Consider the following 4138-nt stretch of genomic DNA (forward strand, 5'->3'; position numbering starts at 1 on the left):
ACCTGAGCCAAAATCAAGAGTTGGACACCTAACTGACTGAGCCACCCAGGCACCCCCAAACTATGCTCTTTTAATAGTCAACATTCCTCTAGTTGTCAGCGTAAAGGGTTGGTATTATGCTTCATCCATTTTTTGGTCTAAATCTACATATATACAAGTTTAAGGGTAAAATGAATTATTTGATTTTGCAAAATATTCCTCAGCTGTTATGTACAGCTGTTGCAAGTATTGTGCTAATTAGTGAGTACGTCTGGAACCATGAATTAGAACATGAAGAAAAGCAAAGAGATGGACACTTTGCACTACTGGGAGATGATACTAGGTTATGCAAGAAAGGTTTGCATTTCATGCTATCTATGAGAAAGTGACAAATTCATTTGTCTTTTCTCTTATTTCGGCGCATCTACTGCTCACATCTTCCCTACGCTCTGCAGTGGTGTCTGTCTCTCTTGTCAGCAGCAACACGCTCCACCCAGTGTGGTGGCAATTTGGTCCTCTTTTGTGTCAAGGACAGAGGGCAAAAGGTGGAAACACATTTCTTGGAGCTTGAGTGATGTTAGTGGAGCTGATGTTTGGGGTTATGCTATGCGATGCGGGGCACCATGTCCCTAGTAACAGAAGTGCTCATGTCTTCTGTAATAACTATTTGTGTGTACGTGTGAGTTTATGAAATGCAGAACACCCTCAACTGTGGGACCCAAGGCAGGGACCACCTTTGCTCAGGTATAAAGTCCGAGGATATATACGTATAGTAATACACATATAATAGTGTATGTATTATTTCCCTGATTTTCTGTCATGAACATTTTCTTTATAAATATTCTTCTGAAAGTATTTATTTTTAGCAATATTCCATAAAACAGATCTATCATAATTTATTAAACCAGACCCCTACTGTTGAAATTTATGTTGTTTTCAATTTTTCTCTCTTATAAACAACACCACGTTGAACATCTTTATGCACATCGGAGCACATTTCTGGAAGCATCACTAGGTCAAAGGGGACAGACATTGTGTACATAGAATTAAATCAGGAGGAGGCCCTTTAAAAGTCTCCTGTTAGGGGCAGCCCAGGTGGCTCAGCGGTTTAGCGCCACCTTTGGCCCAGGGCGTGATCCTAGGGACAGGGGATGAGTCCCACGATGTAGGGCGCCCTGTATGGAACCTGCTTCTCCCTCTGCCTGTGTCTCTCATGAATAAACAAATAAAATATTTTAAAATATTTTTTAAAAATCTCTCTGCTTCAACCTTAGAAAAAAAAAAAAAAAGAGTCTCATGTTAAATTGATTAGCTCTTTGATCATTTGTTAAGGATGGGTCCCAGGAAGACTGTTAGCACTAGAATCGGCCCAGGGAATGGAGTCTGGAGTTTGGGATCCTAACTCTCTGTGAACTCGGGCAAGAGTCTTTCTGTCTGGGCCTGTTTCTCTGTACAAAAAGGAATTGGCCTAGATTTTTTTCCCCAGAGTTCTTGCAATTGGAAGCGCTTTGATTCTGAGACTCTGCTGGCTGGGTGTGTGTGGAACCAAACTCAACCCCTCCCTCCCCTCCACGCCCCCCCCCCCCCCGGGGCTCCATCCATTAGGCCACCCTGCCCCCTGCTGGCCGGTTACCAGATGCCAGTCCCGTTCCTGACGTGGCAGGGGGAGGCCGTGGCCCACTGTGAAACCAGCAAGTTATCAGAGATCATGAAGGGGCTGCTGTTTAGTTACTGGAAATTACATTCTTGGGGCTATGCCCCCAAATGTCTCATTTCATTCATTTGTTCAGCAGATGTTCCTAAGGCCTTCCTTTGTGCCAGAGCTGGGAACTCCTTTTGCCCTTGAGGAACACAGGGTTCAGAAAGGGCAGAACCGGCCACACGTTCTACCGTACGAAGCAGAGAGAAAGATGTGGAGAAAATGATTCAGATGCTTAGTTATTTGGCTATTGCTGGCTATTTCTCAAGCCTCTGATATTCATTTGTTTGGATAAAGAACCCAAATAGATGGCTGTTCTGGGGTGAATAGTGTCCCTCCTGGAGCCTGTGAATGGGATATAGGGTCTCTGCAGATGTATTCAAGTTAAGAGGGCAGCATATGCTAGTGGATCCTAATCCAGTGGCTGGTGTCCTTACAAGAAGACAAACAGGGACACAGGAGACACACATGGGAGAAGTCCCCGTTGACAATGAAGACAGAGACAGGAAAGGACGCATCTACAAGAGAAGGACTGACAAGGATTTCCAGGAGCCACCAGAAGCCAGGGAGAGGCGAGGAAGGATTCTCCCCTGGAGCCTTCACAGTGAGCACAGCCCTGGCTGACACCTTGATTTGTGAGAGAATACATTTCTGTTGTTTAAAACCACCCAGTTGGTGGTAATTTGATACAACAGCTCCAGGAAACTAATACTACAGTGACTCCCTGAGGATAAAACCTGGCGTACCCGGGAGAACTAGAAATCTAATTGAGAGAGAGAAAGAGAGAGAGAGCATGCATGAATGTGTGTGGGTGAGAGGAGCTGGAAGGCCTGAGTTGTGACCAAGGCTGCTGCTGACTGGCCTTGTGACCCTGGGCGAGTCCCTCCCTTCCTCTCTGGGTGTTGGTCTGTATAGGAAGGCATCGGGTAGACCAGTGGCTTTTACAATTCATTCTGCTGCTGCTTCATTTTCTAAAATTACATTCTTTGGGACTATGCCAAAACTTTTTTTTTTTTTTAAAGATCAGAAATCTTTTCTTTCTTTCTTTCTTTCTTTCTTTCTTTCTTTCTTTCTTTCTTTCTTCCTTCCTTCCTTCCTTCCTTCCTTCTTTCTTTCTCTCTTTCTCTCTCTCTTTCTTTCTTTCTTTCTTTCTTTCTTCTTTCTTTCTTTCTTTCTCCTTCCTTCCTTCCTTCCTTTTTTTTTTAAACATTTTATTTATTTATTCATGAGACACACACACAGAGAGAGGCAGAGACAAAGGCAGAGGGAGAAGCAGGCTCCATGCGGGGAGCCCGATGCAGGACTTGATCTTAGGACCCCAGGATTGCAACCTGAGCCGAAGGCAGATGCTCAACTACTGAGCCACCCAGGCGTCCCAGAAATCTTGTCTTAAACAATAGTAAACGTAGCAACCCACATATAAAAAGAGTACAGGTGAGCTGTGCCAGTCGTGGGGTCCCGGGGCTGGGTGGAGCACTTTTGAGAATGCCTAACCCATCTCCGAGGGCACTGAGGTTTTGCTCAATCCTGTCCTGGTCCTCTGGTGTTGAGAAGGGTACATTTGATGTCAACGGATAACAAGCCAGAAGTGAGTCACTTTCTTCATTATTTAACAGGAAGATTCATTTAGCCCTCTGGGTTTAAAAGCATGGGATTGCAGAACTTTCCCACGGGCTCAGAGAGGGTATGTGTACTAGTTTCTTGTGACTGCTATCGCAAATTCCTACACGCTTGGTGGCCGTGAACATGAAGTTTATTCTCTCATGGTTCTTGAGGCCAGAAGTCCGAAATCAGTTTCACTCAGACAAAGTTAAAGAGTTGGCAGGGCCATAGCCCTTCTGGAAGCTCTAAGGGAGAATCTGTTCTTTGCCCCTTCAGTTCTTGGTGGCTGCCAGCATCCCTTGGCTTGTGGCTACATCACTGCCATCTCTGCCTCTGTAGTCACATTACCGTGTCTCCTGTCTGTGTCCCTCCCTCTGCTTCTCTCATTTTTTAAAAAGATTTTATTTATTTATTGGGGGGAGGAGAGCACATGAACATGGGGAGGAGGGGCAGAGGGAGAAGGAGAAACAGATTCCCCATTGAGCAGAGAGCCCAATGTGGGGCTTGATCCCAGGACCCTGGGACCATAACTTGGGTGAAGGCAGACACTTAACCACCTGAGCCACCCAGGTGCCCCTCCCTTTGCCTCTCTCCTATAAGGACACTTGTGATTGCATTCAGGGCCCACCTGGGTAATCAAGGACAATCTCTTCATCCTCAGATGCTTAATTTAGTCATATCTGCTAAGTCTATTTTGCTATGCAAGGTAAGATTTGCAATCTAATTCAACGGTTAGACCTGATGCTTGGGAAGGTCATTACTCATCCCACTATCAAAGTGACATGTCCATAGTGAGTCAGTGGCAGAGACACACCCTGTCAATCGCCTCTTCTCTTAATCTCATTATTCCGTTCCTCC

The sequence above is a fragment of the Canis aureus genome, chromosome 10, assembly GCF_053574225.1.
Source record: "Canis aureus isolate CA01 chromosome 10, VMU_Caureus_v.1.0, whole genome shotgun sequence".
In the NCBI taxonomy this organism is placed as follows: domain Eukaryota; kingdom Metazoa; phylum Chordata; class Mammalia; order Carnivora; family Canidae; genus Canis; species Canis aureus.